This window comes from Ovis canadensis, chromosome X (genome assembly GCF_042477335.2).
Source record: "Ovis canadensis isolate MfBH-ARS-UI-01 breed Bighorn chromosome X, ARS-UI_OviCan_v2, whole genome shotgun sequence".
Lineage (NCBI taxonomy): Eukaryota > Metazoa > Chordata > Mammalia > Artiodactyla > Bovidae > Ovis > Ovis canadensis.
Genome location: NC_091727.1, coordinates 100,628,829 through 100,645,768, shown reverse-complemented (window position 1 = coordinate 100,645,768; position 16,940 = coordinate 100,628,829). Strand labels below are relative to the sequence as shown.

Genomic DNA, 16,940 nt, shown 5'->3' with positions numbered 1-16,940 from the left:
ATCCATTCATCCAAGAACCGTTAACTAGAAACATATCAACCAAATATAATAAAGGGGCCTTGAAAATATCCTGATTGGAATAAACTTGAAAAATATTTTGGAAACATCTGGGGGAATTCTGAAAGATGACTGGGTACTTGTTGATATTAAGGGGTTTTAGTTAATTGCTTTGAGGTGTAACAGTGATATTGCATTTATGTTTTTTCCCTTCATGTATTTGTTTTAAAAAGGAAAATTTTTATCTTTTAACAATATATACTGAAACATTTCTAGGTGGAATATGATGTGTTGCATTTGCTTTAAAAAAGGCCAGTGTGTGTGTGCACATGTTGGAGGAAATGGATAGGGCAATGTAAATGAAATAAAATTGGTGTTGATCATTGATGAAGGCGGATGTTGGGTACATGTAAATTCATTATACTGTTCTCTCTATTTTGTATATGTTTATTTTTATAATGAAATATTTTAAAAGAAATGTTCATTGAATGCCTACCATGTTCCAAGTAACTAGAGGTATAATCAGGAAAGACACATTGCCTGCCTTCAAGAAGCCTATGATGTAGTGGGGGAGAAGAAGATCCTTGAAATCAGCAGGTGTGTAAACAATTACCTGCTGTACTCACAGTATAAACCAATTGCCATAGGAGAAACTAATTCTGACTGACTTGGTCAGGGCTTATTGCAAGAGGAGGTAAGGTTTGACTGTTTCACTAGTAGAATTTACAGGGCTTGGTGAGCTAGTGTATGCGAAAGGAGTAGAAGGATATGGAAGTTTACCTTGGGCACCTGGGCAGTGGTGGCAGTCCATTAACAAAGACAAGGGATACAGGAAGAGAAATAGGTCAGGGTGGGGGCAGACATCAGCAGGATACCTGTGAAATGTAGAGATGTGCAGGAAGTCACCAAAACTGTGTTCTAGGCAGAAATAACAGAGGTTTCCAAAAGAGATGAACAAGGTATGTTTCAAAACCTCCTAGGCCCCAGGCTGATGGCCCCTAGGGGCTGAGAGGGGAGAAAGGGGAGGTAAGGCTGGCTGGAGAGGTAGCTGTGCTCAGTGGGAGTTAGGCTGGGCTCCGTCATTGCCACTATATGTGATGAGCAACGGTCAGTAGGTTTGAGGCCCCTTGTGGAAGGAGACACTTGAACTATGTGGGTTCCATTGCTAAGAGAAGTCACGAAGATGAAGGACTCAGCATTACTTTGTAAAAAGAATGAATTACCAGAAAGAAGCAGCCACTTTGGATGACCATAGTAAAAAGTGATTAACTCTCTTCTTTCATCATTTGGACGTATAGTATACTGGTTTGGATTGTGGGCTCTGGAGCCATGCTGCTGTTGCTAAGTCACATCAGTCGTGTCTGACTCTGTGCGACCCCATAGACAGCAGCCCACCAGGCTCTCGTCCTTGGGATTCTCCAGGCAAGAATACTGGAGCGGGTTGCCATTTCTTTCTCCAGTGCATGAAAGTGAAAAGTGAAAGTGAAGTCACTCAGTCATGTCCGACTCTTCGTGACCCCATGGACTGTAGCCTACCAGGCTCCTCCATCCATGGGATTTCCCAGGCAAGAGTACTGAAGTGGGTTGCCATTGCCTTCTCCACTGGAGCCATGCTACTTGGTTTTAAATCCTGGCTACAAAGTTGCTTGACCTCTGTGAGCCTCCATTTTCTCACCTGTACAGTGGAGATAATATTATCTAACATGAAGAGCGGGGTCACTGCTCCTTTCGCCTGGGTCCTGGTGCACTAAAGTTTTGTTTGTGCCCTCCAAGAGTCTGTTTCCCCAGTCCTGTGGAAGTTCTGTAATCAAATTCCACTGGCCTCCAAAGTCAAATTCTCTGGGGGTTCTAAGTCCCTTTGCTACATCCCCAGGTTGGGAAATCTGTTGTGGGTCCTAGAAGTTTCTTAACAGTGCAAGAATTTCTTTGGTATAATTGTTCTGCACTTTGTGGGTCATCTGCTTGGTGGCTCTATGGTGGGGTTAATGGCAACCTCCTACAAGAGGGCTTAAGCCACAGGCTGTGTGATCCAGGGACCTTCACCCAGAGCCCCTGCCCCTGCAGCAGGCCACTGCTGACCCATACCTCCACAGGAGACTCAAACACAGGTCAGGCTCAGTCTTGCCTGTGAGTGTCCAGGAGTCTCCCGTGGAAGTGTGGGTCAGCGGTGGCCTGCTACAGGGTTGTGTGCACTGAGAGTGGCAGTGTGGGCACAGGACCTTTGGAAGGAGGTCGTCATTATCTTCATTACCTACATAGTTTGGTCTCAGGGCTTCCCTGGTGGCTTAGAGGTTAAAGCGTCTGCCTGCAATGTGGGAGACCCGGGTTCGATCCCTGGGTCAGGAAGATCTGGAGAAGGAAATGGCAACCCACTCCAGCATTCTTGCCTGGGAAATCCCTGTGGCCTGGTGGGCTACAGTCCACTGGGTCACAAAGAGTCAGACATGACTGAGTGACTTCACTTTCACTTTTTTCAAACAACAGGAAGGGAACACAGCCCTGCCTTTCAAAAGAAAATTGGATTAAAGATTTACAGAGCATGACCCTGCCCATCAGAACACGATCAAGTTTCCTCCCTCAGTCAGTCTTCCCACCAGGAAGCTTCCATAAGCCTCATTCTTCTCCATAAGAGGGCAGACAGAATGAAAACCACAATTACAGAAAACTAATCAACCTGACCACGTGGACCACAGCCTTGTCTAACTCAGTGAAACTATTAGCCATGCCATGTAGGGCCACCCAAGACGGACGGGTCATTGTAGAGAGTTCTGACAAAACATGGTCTGTGGGAGAAGAGAATGGCAAGCCACTTCAGTATTTTTGCCTTGAGAACCCCATGAACAGTATGAAAAGGCAAAAAGATTGGATACAGAAAGATGAACTCCCCAGGTTGGTAGGTGCCCAATATGCTACTGGAGAAAAGTGGAGAAATAAATCCAGAAAGAATGAAGAGGCTGAGCCAAAGCAAAAACAACACCCAGTTGTGGATATGACTGGTGACAGAAGTAAAGTCAAAAGCTGTAATGAGCAATATTGCATAGGAACCTGGAATGTTAGGTCCGTGAATCAAGGTAAATTAGAAGTGGTCAAACAGGAGATGGCAAGAGTGAACATCGACATTTTAGGAATCAGTGAACCAAAATGGACTGGAATGGGTGAATTTAATTCAGATGACCATTATATCAACTACTGTGGGCAAGAATCCCTTAGAAGAAATGGAGTAGCCATCATAGTAAACAAGAGAGTCCAAAATGCAGTACTTTGTGAAGTCTCAAAAATGGCAGAATGATCTCCATTCATTTCCAAGGCAAACCATTCAATATCACAGTAATCCAAAGTATGCCCCAACCAGTAATGCTGAAGAAGCTGAAATTGAATGGTTCTATGAAGACCTATAAGACCTTCTAGAACTAACGCCCCAAAAAAGATGTCCTTTTCATCATAGGGGACTGGAACGCAGAAGTAGGAAGTCAAGAGATACCTGGAATAATAGGCAAATTTGGCCTTGGAGTACAAAATGAAGCAGGGCAAAGGCTAACAGAGTTTTGCCAAGAGAACGCACTCATCATAGCAAACACCCTCTTCCAACAACACAAGAGAAGACTCTACACATGGACATCACCAGATGGTCCATACCAAAATCAGATTTTGGAGAAGCTCTATATAGTCAGCAAAAACAAGACCAACAACTGACTGTGGCTCAGATCATGAACTCCTTATTGCCAAATCAGACTTAAACTGAAGAAAGTAGAGAAAACCACTAGACATTCAGGTATGATCTAGATCAAACCCCTTATGATTATACAGTGGAAGTGACAAATAGATTCAAGGGATTAGATATGATAGACAGAGTGCCTGATAAACTATGGATGGGGGTTCATGACATTGTACAGAAGACAGGGAACAAGACCATCTCCAAGAAAAAGAAATGCAAAAAGACGAAATGGTTGTCTGAGAAGGCCTTACTAATAGCTGAGAAAAGAAGAGAAGAGAAAGGCAAAGGAGAAAAGATATACCCATCTGAATGCAGAGTTCCAAAGAATAGGAAGGAGAGAAAAGAAAGCCTTCCTCAGTGATCAATGCAAAGAAATAGAGGCAAACAATAGAATGGGAAAGACTAGAGATCTCTTCAGGAAAGACTAGAGATCTCTTCTGTAAAATTAGAGATACCAAGGGAAATTTTCATGCAAAGATGGGCACAATAAAGGAGAGAAATGGTGTGGACCTAAGAGAAACAGAAGATATTAAGAAGTGGTGGCAAAAACACACAGAAGAACTATACAAAAAAGATCTTCATGATGCAGATAACCACAATGATCACTCACCTAGAGCCAGACATTCTGAAATGCGAAGTCAAGTGGGCCTTAGGAAGCATCACTACCAACAAAGCCAGTGGAGGTGATGGAATTTCAGTTGAGCTATTTCAAATCCTAAAAGATGATGCTATGAAAGTGCTGCACTCAATATGCCAGCAAATTTGGAAAACACAGCAGTGGCCACAGGACTGAAAAGGTAAATTTTCATTCCAATCCCAAAGAAGGGCAATGCCAAAGAATGTTCAAACTACTGCACAATTGCACTCATCTCACATGCTAGCAAAGTCATGCTCAAAATTCTCCAAGCCAGGCTTCAATAGAACATGAACCATGAACTTCCAGATGTTCAAGCTGAATGTAGAAAAATCAAAGGAACCAGAGATCAAATTGCCAACATCCACTGGATCAAAGCAAGAGAACTCCACAAAAACATCTACTTCTGCTTTATTGACCATGCCAAAGCCTTCGAGTAGATCACAACAAACTATGGAAAATTCTTCAAGAGATGGGAATACCATACCACCTTACCTGCCTCCTGAGAAATCTGTATGCAGGTCAAGAAGCAACAGTTAGAACTGGACATGGAACAACAGACTGGTTCCAAATCGGGAAAGGAGTACGTCAAGGCTGTATATTGCCACCATGCTTATTTAACTTATCTTCAGAGTATATCAGGCAAAAATTACTGGGCTGGATGAAGCCCAAGCTGGAATCAAGATTGCTGGGAGAAATATCAATAGCCTCAGATATGCAGATGATACCACCCTTATGGCAGAAAGTGAAGAGGAACTAAAGAACCTCTGGATGAAAGCGAAAAAAGAGAGTGAAAACGTTGGCTTAAAACTCAACATTGAGAAAATGAAGATCATGGCGTCTGGTTCCATCATTTCATGGCAAATAGATGGGAAAACAATGGAAACAGTGACAGACTTTATTTTCTTGGGCTCCAAAATCACTGCAGATGGTGACTGCAGCCATGAAATTAAAAGACACTTGCTCCTTGGAAAAAAAGCTATGACAGACTTAGACAGCATGTTAAAAAACAGAGACATTACTTTGCCAACAAGGTCCATCTAGTCAAAGCTATGGTTTTTCCAGTAGTCATGTATGGATGTGAGAGTTGGACTATAAAGAAAGCTGAGCACTGAAGAATTGATGCTTTTGAACTGTGGTGTTGGAGAAGACTCTTGAGAATCCCTTGGACTGCAAGGAGATTAAACCAGTCAATCCTAAACAAAATCAGTCCTGAATGTTCATTGGAAGGACTGATATTGAAGCTGAAGCTCCAATACTTGATGTGAAGAACTGACTCATTTGAAAAAACCCTGATGCTGGGTAAGATTGAAGGCAGGAGGAGAAGGGGATGACAGAGGATGAGATGGTTGGATGGCATCACCGACTCGATGGACATGAGTTTGAGCAAACTCCATGAGTTGGTGACGGACAGGGAAACCTGGTGTGCTGCAGTCCAGGGGGTCATGAAGAGTCAGACACGACTGAGCAATTGAACTCAACTGAAGAGTAAATAAAATGAGGACTAAATAAAATGATGCATATAAACTGTCTGGTAGGTAATACACTTTAAATAACAGAATCACTGGTCAGCCTGTACTTTTTGAAGACAAGGCAAAGGAGTTGATAACTTCATATGCTAAAAAATGCTTCATATTTCCTTCCCAGGGTGCTTTAAATTCTGTCAAAATCTAAGACCCTTGTCCTTGGGCCTATTTCATTACTCAAACAGAAATTAAAAAGATCAGATCTGAGATCATACCATCTGATTTTAGTCTGTTTTATTTCTTTTTTGCTTCTTGATGCTGAAAACAGTACCAGAATGTAGCACACAAGTTCACAATTTGGGCAGCCTCTTTTCTTTTATCTGTTTTGCTTATTCTGCAACACAGTCTCCCACATATTTTAAGTGGAACAATGTGTTTCCATGACCCACAAAAGTTGAGTTCAAATCCAAGGAGATGAAGTGTTAAGAGGCAGATAGGACTGGTCTAGAATGTAGACCAAGCATGGGCAACGTGGGAGATCTGGACCTTGCACCTAGTAGGAGCAGGACACAAACATCTGCAGAAGGGAGGAAGGGAGGAAAGAGTGTGGGCAGCAGAAGGAAGGGGGGAAGGAAAGATGGAGAAAGGAAGTGGGGAAGAAAGAAAGGATCTTGTGAGGAATGAACCACAAGTAACACTTATTGAATGCCAAATGGCTAGGCAGCCAGAAGGTTCTCTGGGAGAGGGCCCTTCCTAGAGCCCCCCCTCTTGGATGCCTCTGGGCTGTTTAGGAGCTGGGTTCAGTTCAGTTCAATTCAGTTGCTCAGTCGTGTCTGATTCTTTGTGATCCCATGGACTGCAGCACGCCAGGCTTCCCTGTCCATCACCAACTCCTGGAGCTTGCTCAAATTTATGCCCTTCGAGTTGGTGATGCCACCCAAGCATCTCTTCTTCTGTCATCCCCTTCTCCTCCTGCCTTCAATCTTCCCCAGCATCAGGGTCTTTTCCAATGAGTTAGTTCTTCGCATCTGGTGGCCAAAGTATTGGAGCTTCAATATCAGTCCTTCCAATGAATACTCAGGACTGATTTCCTTTAGGATGGGCTGGTTGGATCTCCTTGCAGTCCAAGGGACTCTCAGAAGTCTTCTCCAATACCACAGTTCAAAAGCACCAGTTCTTCAGTGCTCAGCTTTTTTTATAGTCCAACTCTCACATCCATACATGACTACGGGAAAAATCATAACTTTGATTAGATGGACTTTTGTTGGCAAAATAATGTCTCTGCTTTTTAATATGCTGTCTAGGTCTGTCATAGCTTTTCTTCCAAGGAGCAACTGTCTTTTAATTTCATGGCTGCAGTCACCATCTGCAGTGATTTTGGAGCCCCAAAAATAAAGCTGGGAGCTGGCACTCTAGTCCCAGAATTACCTGCAACGGAGTTCATTGTTCAGAAGTTTCTTGGGATCAGGTGGGACAGATTGACTTTTTCTAGCAAGTGTGAAGCCACAGCCTCTCCAACCATCCAGAAAGACCAAACTTTAGGGCTTGGAATGGGAAAGGGGAAGAGCTACGCACCAGAGGAAGAAAAGGGAAACTTCCAAGGATGTATGCTCCCCTCTATGGGAGGCCAGTGCCCAGTTTGTGCACTAGGGGGGAAACAGGAGTTATAACCGCCCTTCCCTGACTCCCCCACCCCCCAGATCCCTGATCAGCATATACTTGTGCTGTCTTTACAGTGGAGAACTTCTTTCAGCAGGCGGAGGGCCCCAGCTCTCCTTTCCTCTGGGCTAGGCAGGGACTGACTCCACTGGTAAGCCATCAGCAATCCCTCCCTACTGGTTATCCCTCCACATGCTCTCATCTCTCAAATGAAAAAGAGAGAAAGGAATCTTCTCTTGTCCCTACTTGTCCCTCCCATTCCACTCCACTTCTGTTCCCCTTTACAGTGAAACATCTCAAAACAACCATCTCTACTATGCTGTCTCTACTTTAACTCTATTTTCCTCACCTAACCTGTTTCATCAAATCCTTCCACTTCCCTCTACAGGCACCAGCCTAATAGAAACCACCATCTGCTTTGATAAGGATTATTAGGAAGCATCCTAACTAGTTTTCCTGTTTTGAGCCTCAGTCTCCTCTGAACCTTATTCCACATAGGTAGTCAAGGTGATCTTTCAAAAATACAAATTGGATCTGGAATACCACTCAACAATAAAAGAGGGCAAACTTCAGACACGCACAACTTGGATGACTCGTAAATTAAGCTGAGTGAAAAAAAACACACAACAATCCCCAAAAGTTACACACCGTATGACTCATTTACATAACATTCTTAACCGAATTATAGAAATGGAGCACAGATGAATGGTTGCCAATGGCAAGGAACTGGCGGCCGGGGGGTGGGGCGGGGGGGCGGTGAGGGTGGTGCTGGGGAGGTGGCTGAGGCTATAGGAGCAACAGAATGGATTCTTGCAATGATGAAAGTATTTTGTATGCCAACTGTGGTGGTGGATATATGAGTCTACAGGTGATAAAATCATGATAAAATTGGATAGAATTAACTATAAATAAGGTTTCCCTGGTGGCTCAGTGGTAAAGAATCTGCCTGCCAATGCAAGAGATGTGGGTTCGATCCCTGGGTCAGGAAGATCCCCTGAAGGAAATGTAAACCCACTCCAGTATTCTGCCTGGAAAAATCTCATGGACAGAGGAGCCTGGTGGGCTGCAGTCTATGGGGCTGCAAAAGAATTGGACATGACTTAGCAACTATACAATGGAAAAGTAAAAATAAAACCAAGGAAATAATAAGATTGGTAGATTATACTAATGTCAATATTCTGGCTATGATTTTGTACTCATGATCTTGCATCATACAAGGGGAAACTGGGTAAGTACCCAGTAAAAAAATACATGGGATTTCTCTGTATTATTTCTTACAAACATGTGAATCTACAATTATCCCCAAAGGAAAAAGGAACAGAAAAGAAATATAAATCAGGTCATGCCATGCTCCAGGGGTAAAGTCATTCATTCACTGGCCTTCCATTGATTTTGGAATAAAACGGCCTGTCCATTGAATAGAATGCAGTCCACCATCTGGTCCCTGCCAACCTATCCAGGCTTATGCTGCTCTCCCTAGCTCTTTTGGTGCTGATCACAACCACCACCTCTTAACCTTAAGGAGGTAAGAGTAGTCCCTCCTGGGTTTCATACGTCTGCTTCCTCTTTCTGCAAGGCTTTTCTCCTGGCTCTTCCAATAGTTGCCATTTTGTAAGTTTCAGGGCTGGGCTAAATGCCACCTCCTACTTTCCTAACCACACAGTTTGCACCCTCTTTTTTCCCTGCACAGGCCTATTGCCAAATTTGATTATTTTCTCACTTCTTGGTCGTCTGTCTTCCCCACTAGACTGCAAGCTCCGAGGGCAAGTGGAGGGTGTTCTGCTTTACTTTGCCCTGTTCCCTGAGCGCCTGGCAGAGTGCTTGGCACACGGTGAGGGCTCAGTAAACCGAATGTTGAGTGAATGAATGAGTAGCCACGTGCTGCTCTGCCATCGGTGCTTTTCCGAATGATGTAAAGCCCTCTGTATGGTGGCTTTTGGCTCATGGTTGGGGATCCTTTCCGGTCCCTCCGGCCGATTACTAAGGGGAAGGGTCGCCGGTGAGTCCTCTGGCGTCCCTCAGAACCACGAGGCTCCTGCAGTCGGGGGCCAAATCGCGGTGCGCCCCAGACCCCGGCCGCTTTGCAGGGGGTGCGCAGGTTAGCTGGGGCCCCGGGTGACGCCACCTTCGCTCGACTCCCTTTGTTGCTCCCACCTCCCCGGCGCCGGCCGCGGCTGCCTGCAGTGACTCGTGACTCCCCGCCGGCCTCGAGGGCTGCGGCGCGAGGGAGGGGGGGCCTCGGGCGCCCCCAGCCCGCCCTCCCCTCGGCCTCCCACGCCGCAGCCGGCCCGCCGAGGAAGCGCTCGCCCCCGCCTCCTCGCAGCCACCTTCCCCGCGCGCCCGCGCCTTGCAGTCGGCGGGCCGCTCCCGAGGCGGGGGCACGTGGCCGCGCGTGGTGCGTGGCGCCCCCGCCTCACCCCGCCCCCGGCCTGGCGGGCTCCGGCGCGCGCGCCCCGCACCGCAGCCCCCGCGGGCCGGGCCCCGGCTGGCGCGCGCCCCGCCCCGCCCCCGGCCAGCCGCGCCCGCCCCCGCCCCCGCGCGCGCGCGCCCTCCATCCCCGCCTCCCCCGCGCGCCCCTCCTCTCGCGCCCCTCCCGCGCCCTACATCCACCGCCCGGCCGAGGGGGCTCAGTCCGCAGCCGCCGCCGCCGCGCCTCGGTATCGGTGCTGGCAGCGGCCGCCGCCGAGACAGCCGCGCGGACGAGCATCCCCAGGCAGTAAGCCCGCTTTCTCTCCGCGTGTGAGTGCATGCGTGTGTGCCTCCCGCCCCGTGGGCCCGCGTCCCGGGGGAGCGGCTACCCTCCTACCCCGCCGCTGCCCGCGGGCTGGCCCCCGGGCGGGTATCTGGGGCCTCGGGCCTCGGCCGTCCGGCCCGGGGTGGGGACTGCGGGCCAGCCGGCCGCGGGGTCCCCTCCCCTTCCCTCCCGCCGGTGCGTGCCTCAGCCTCCCCTCGGTTTTCGGGCTCTCGTCGCCGGGGTGGCGGGTGGAGGGGACCGGGAGCGCCTGGAGGTGGCGGCAGCGCGAGGGAGGAGGGGATTCTCCCCATTTTCCTCTTCGGAATGGTGGGGAGTGGGGACCGAGGGTGCGGGGGCCCGGGGCTTTCTGCCCGGGGATGGAGGGCAATGGGGGTGGGGCGAGGTGGGGGCCACCTTTCTTTTCCCTCGACGAGGATAGCTAGCTGGGGTTACGGGGAGGGGTAAAGAGGAAGGGGGGCTCCCCTCGGTTTTCTTGAGGGTGGGGAGGGAGGGGGAACCTGCCTCGGTTCGCACAACGAGGAGGGCGGGCGGGAGTGTGCAGGAGAAGGAGCAGAGGTGAGGGGCTCCCAGGGTTTTCTCGTCGAGGATGCTGGGGGGTGGTTCGAGGAGTGGGGGTGGAGTGCAGAGGGAAAGAGGAGGACATGGAGGGCCCGCTCTGGTTCTTCTCTTAGGGGATGGCGGGGGGTGGGCGAATGGGGGTGGGGAGAGGGGGATTTCAGCTCCAGCGCGAAACCTAGAGAAGCTGGAGGAAGGTTCTGTAATACGGGTTGAGTCTTAGAAGGTGGATTTTCAAAACTGCAGGGTGTGACCTTTCCGTCTCAAAAAGCGTGAAATCCCAACAAGGTGCTGTCTGTTCTAGGCTCTGGGAGAGAGGTTTCTGCTTTCGAAGTTTCTCTTTTCTCTTCCATTCCTTGCGGCCTCTTCGCAGGCATGCAGGACTAGGTAGAGATTTGGAAATCGGCAAGGATAGACTTGGTGTGGTTTGTGCTCAGCGCTATATGGTTTTCTGCGTTTGAGACAGTACGGGTTTCTCAGGTTTGTTTTGATTGCCCCTTACAATACAAACCCTGTACCAGCGAGACCCCTTGGGAAAAGAAGAGAACAAGGTTTATTAAGGGGATTCCAGGTGGTTTTTGAATTTCCTGAAGTGCAAGAGATACGTCGTTGTAGTATTTTCCTTGGCTTTCAGAAGATGTCAAAATAGAATTAAACGTACGTCTTTGCTGGAAGTCCCTTATAGTCATTTAAATTATTCCATCGGGATTGTCTGAGCCCCCTTTGATTTGAATTTGGAGTAGATCCAGTTTTCCTAATTGGAGCCATCATTTTGTAATTGCTTGTAATTCTTCCCTGGGTTATCAAATCTATGGCAAGCTTATAGAGCAGCAGGAATAATTTTTTTTTTCGTTATCTTGATTAAGACAGTTTTAATGTAAATTTTATGTTGTTCCTTGGAAATGTGAACATTTGCAGAGTAGCATACATTTAAATTATGAGCCCCTTGAAATTTTGCGAAGCCTTTTCCTCCCCAGCTCATCTCCAGGAACACAACAGAACCCTCCCCATTCTTTACACTGAGGAAGCAAGGGATTCTGGGATGGTTGCTTTGCTTTTGGAAACTCATGCTCATATTTGCTTAGGAAGAATACATACTGAAAAGGTTCAGGCCTTTAATGTGGTGAGGCTATATATGCTTTCCCATTTTGGTTCCATAAGGTTCCAATCTAGTCTTTACCTTTAGTCTTTAAAAATGCTTATTTAACATTTTTAAGAGCAAATATAATCTTTATGCAACAGGAAACTGGCCATATATACCATGATTTGTGCAAGCCACCTACCAATAAGTATATAGTCTTAAGACTACCATACAGAGTCTGTAACTATATCTGGTTTTTGAAATTCTGAGCTACATTCCCATATTGAATTTTTGGAGAACGAAAACTTTTTTTTTTTTCAACCAAGTCTAGATTTTTGAGTGAAAGTTTAAAAAAATGGTATAAGATTTAAATTGGTAAAATTCCCCTTATGTGATACCAGGAAATTGAAGCTAACTTAATGTGTCCAACTAATGGACCACTTAAACAAGATAATTTATTTGTGTACTGGAAATGATAAACTGGAAATGTTTTAAGTGGAAATAGAGGTTTTGATCTCAAAGATGGATGAGAGTACATTTAAATGAACACTATTGTTTGCACCATTTCTAATGTTAATGTGATATCCAATTCTATACACTGGTCAATGATCTAAAAATAATACATTAAAAGTGCAATTTAAATCTGATATTTTCTCATGTGAATAAAATGCTGGGAGTGGTGAAATTTTTTACAGAGAGAAGCATGTGATGGTGGTGAGCCCTAGAATTTCTCTAGACAAAAGGAGTAAATGAAGTGTCTTTTACCTAGCTTTTTGAGAATGTGTTGTTTGCCCTGCAGGACTGGAGGAGGAGAGAAAAAAAATAAACTTCAAAAATTAACAAAAATATGGTCATATATCTTTCCAAATATTTTTTTACACTTACTTGGCTTAGTTGCGATATGCAGGAACTTTCATTGCTGCACTAAGGCTTAGTTCTTCTGTGGCACGTGGGATCTTAGTTCCTAACTAGAGATCTAACCGCGTCCCCTGCATTGCAGGGCGGATTCCTAACTACTGGACGACCAGGGAAGTTTCTCTAAATAGTCTTAAAAGTTTTGCTTATATCCATTTGAAAAGTAATTTGTAAATCAAGCCTACAAATTAATTTAAGACCTTGACTCTCACCTCTATAAAGTTTTGACATTAAAAAAAAAAAGAGCTGTTCACTGAAGGATGGCCCCGTTAACCTCCTGAGGCTGATCCAGCTCCGTTTTCCTGCTTCCCACCTCCGGGTTCCCTTCTTTCCCTCTTGTGCCAACTTTTATGACCTTGTGGGAGTTGAACAAATGTTCATGCTTGCTTGAACTCTAGGCCTTATCTATTTGGCTGCTATCCCCAACTTTTACCTACAAAATTTTTTTGGTTAATTGAACTTTCCACTTGTTTGGGTTTGGAGTAAAAGGGAGTAGACTATAATTATTTTCTCTTAAAAGATCTTTTCTTTCAGCTCCTGTTGGATGAGAGCAAAGAAGGGTTCTTTTTTCTCTTTGGTCAACAGAGTACTTAATTAAGCAGATTATATGGCCATTTATTTATTCAACCAACATTTGCTGAGTTACTGCCTCTGTTGGAGGCTCTGTGCTACATGCACAGTGGATAAGCAATGGCTCCTGCTTTCTGGTGCAGTTATTAAAATGAAAAATAGACAGTGAATTCATTGTGAATAATCGAGAGTTGTCCAGAGTCTTTTGGACTGGACAGTAAACATGCTACAGCTGTGCAAATGGGAGCCATTTTTTCTGGGGTATTTAGTCACTGTATAAATTCCATCTCACCTTCCCAACGAAGACATAGTCTGTCAGTTTGGGTAATATGATTTATAAGTCATCTTAAGGTCAATGGCCTTTTAAATTTTTTATGTAATTAAGACATAGCAGATTTCTTGGTTTTTAAAGTTCAACATTTTGTATGATTGTATAGAGTAGTGGGGCTTCCCAGGTGGTGCTAGTGGAAAAGAACCCGCCTGCCAGGGCAGGAGACATATAAGAGACGTAGGTTTGATCCCTGGATTGGGAAGATCTTCTGGAGGAGAGCCTGGCAACCAACTCCAGTGTTCTTGCCTGGAGAATCCCATGGACAGAGGAGCCTGGTGGGCTACAGTCCATAGGGTCGCAAAGAGTCGGACATGACAAAAGTGACTTGGCATGCACGTACAGAGTAGTGAAAACACAAACAGGCCAGCGTTCTTTCCTGTGACTTAAAGCAGCTTCTGACAGCAAATTGGGCCAAAAAATTTATTTTTCTATGGTCAGCTTTGACTTATGGGTACCAATGAATGATGGAGCATGGAGGAGTATATAAAACTAAATGAGAGTACGAGTAAAACTTTGTCCTCCTGCGGGGCTGCCTCCCAAGTTTTTGAGAGTTCCCATCTGCGGGTAGTTCTAGACCAGTGATTTTGAACTGGGGCACTTTTGCCCCCTAGGGGACATTGAACAATGTCTGGAAAGAGTTTTGGTGGTCACAGCTTTGCGTATGTCTAGTGGGTAGAGGTCAGGCAAGAGGCTTAAATATTCTATGATGCACGGGGCAGCCCCCCACAACAGAGTATCACCTGACCCCAGTTGTGAATAATGCTGAGGTTGATGTAATTTCCTGTATGAAATGCAGTAAAACGTAATTTTAGGAGAGAACACTAAGTGTCTTGAAGTGAATAAGGAGTTGCGCTTACTTAACTAGTCTTAAGAGTGACTAGTTCCTGAACATCAACCCAAATAATTAAGGCTGATAAAAGCTATCATTTATGGTACTTAACCCTGTGCCAGGTCCCTGTATACATTGTATAGTCACTTCAGTTTTTAAATGAAGAACCAGGCTCAGAGAGGTAATTTGCCCTTGGTGTCACAGCTGGTCATGGTTAAACAGAGACACCAAAATTAAGATTGTCTGCTACTCCTCAGAAGTTCATGGTTTTGAGCACAACATCATACTGTCTCCCTTGTGGTGTGCTCCATTCAAAATCTTACTTAAAATCAAAATTACAATATGTCCTATATACCATTGAGTTTGCTGAAGAGTAATTAAAACTATGAATGTTAAATTTGATCGTATGGAAGTAGGGGGAGAAAGAGAACTGACATTACTTGAAGGCCTACTATAACTCTAGAAAATATGTGAGGGACTTCTTGGTGGTCCAGCAGTTGAGAAGCTGCCTTGTAGTGCAGGGGATGCAGGTTCAATCCCTGGTTGGGGAACTAAGATCCCATATGCCGTGAGGCAATAAGTCCTCATGCCACAATGAATATCCCGCGTGATCCAACTGAGACCTGAGGTAGCTAAATAATTTTTTAAAAAAGAAAATATGAATTGAATTTATACCCATTATGTAATTTGATCCTGACAGCAACTGTGCAAAGTGGTTATGATGCACGGATGAAGTTGGTTAAGTACCTTGTCTAAGATTACACAACTAATAAGCGGCAGAGTTGGGATTTGAACTTCAGTCCTATGACTAAGCCATTGTCGCTTGCTGCGTTCTCTGAAGCTTGGGTTGCTGAAGGGGGTGAGGCAAGGAGCCTACTGCAGAGAGGTGAGTGAGTAGTGGTAGGTAAAAAGTCCTTTCAGAGGTAACATGTAGAAATGGATTACATCCAGGAGGAGAGTGGAGAGGTGAACCACTATACCTTCCTCAACTGAGGAGAATGCAGTTCAGTATGAAATTTGTTCTAGAGTTCTACCCAAACTGAAACTGCAGTTGTCATTTTGGAGAACTTTGTAGTCTGCCTACCGGGAAAGTTTTAAACACTGTTTTTATAATGGTGAAACTAAAAGTTACCTAATTGCGTGTATATCCTTTCCACGGCTTACCTTCTGCCTTTTTTCAACTGCTGTATAGAACTTAACAATGACAGCATTTAGTTTTGTAGTCTTTGTATACAATTTAAACATTTGTTTTTGCTGTGAACATTGTTTTTACAATAAACATCATCAAATTCATACTTGTGTTTTCCATATGGGGGTGTGTGTTTTGTTTTGACAGCTAAATATTTATTTTAACTTTAGATGCATAAAAAGAGGAAAAATAAAAACCAGCCCAATAGCAACCATATTTTGTCCAGCAAGCTTTTTGTGTGTGTGTGGGTAGAAGAAGTACCTCATGTTTCATTTCGTTTACTTTAAAGAAATTTTAACCATGATTCTCAAAGGCCAGGATGCTGGAAAAAAAAAGAAAGATTATCTAGATAAAATGTACATTTTGATTTCCACATAAAACTGTGAGCCATAGATTCTGATGATAATAATAATGTCCTGGTTCTGACTATAGCAATCAGCCACTTGAATAATCAACCACTGCATGTGGACATGCTTTGTGATACTGCCTGATTTTGTTACCCCTTCCCCCAGGATTTTAGAGTGGACTTGAGAAATCTGGTAAAACTTGCAGGAACACATTAATCATTTTGAAAATCTATTTTTAAAATAAGAACGGCACTTTTTCATTGAGGGGAAATTCAGAAAATACAGACAAGCCTAAAGAAAATAAAAATCAGTTATAATCCACCACCCCCAAATTAGTGATGCTATGCTAAGTCACTTCAGTCGTGTCTGACTCTGTGCGACCCCATAGACGGCAGCCCACCAGGCTCCCCTGTCCCTGGGATTCTCCAGGCAAGAACACTGGAGTGGGTTGCCATTTCCTTCTCCAGTGCATGAAAATGAAAAGTGAAAGTGAAGTCGCTCAGTTGTGTCCGACTCTTAGCGACCCCATGGACTGCAGCCTACCAGGCTCCTCCATCCGTGGAATTTTCCAGGCAAGAATACTGGAGTGGGGTGCCATTGCCTTCTCTGAAATTAGTGATAGTGTTTTGAATTTCTTTTTTAATGCAGTAATTTTTTTTAATGATGGACCCAAGTCCATTGCAGAGTCTCCAGTTTATAAGTGTAGTCTTAGGTTTTTAAAAAATTTTAAATTTTTAATTTTTTTTAAAAAAATTTTACCAAAAAGTCTGAATTACTGTTGCATCTCCAGATAGAAGTCGTGGTCATGAAGAGTGAAATGGGAATGCCATCCAAGAGTTAGAGAAAGATCATGTGGCCTCCTCCTGTAAGCTCCTTAAAATACCTCCTCCTCCAACT

The 16,940-nt window shown here is 45.0% G+C and overlaps 1 protein-coding gene across 8 annotated transcripts in view; it reads left to right on the top strand.

Annotated features, from left to right (window-relative positions):
* Window positions 1-9,671: 9,671 nt before the first annotated feature.
* FHL1 (four and a half LIM domains 1) overlaps window positions 9,672-16,940 on the top strand; it is a 64,773-nt gene continuing 57,504 nt past the window's right edge. The window contains exon 1 of one of the 8 annotated variants that reach the window (XM_070291966.1): window positions 9,672-10,187. The gene's annotated coding sequence lies outside the window, so the exon portion shown is untranslated. Of the gene's footprint in view, window positions 10,401-10,671; window positions 10,782-16,940 lie in introns of those variants that run through there. The other 7 variants (XM_070291967.1, XM_070291960.1, XM_070291969.1 and 4 more) reach the window with 7 other exon arrangements.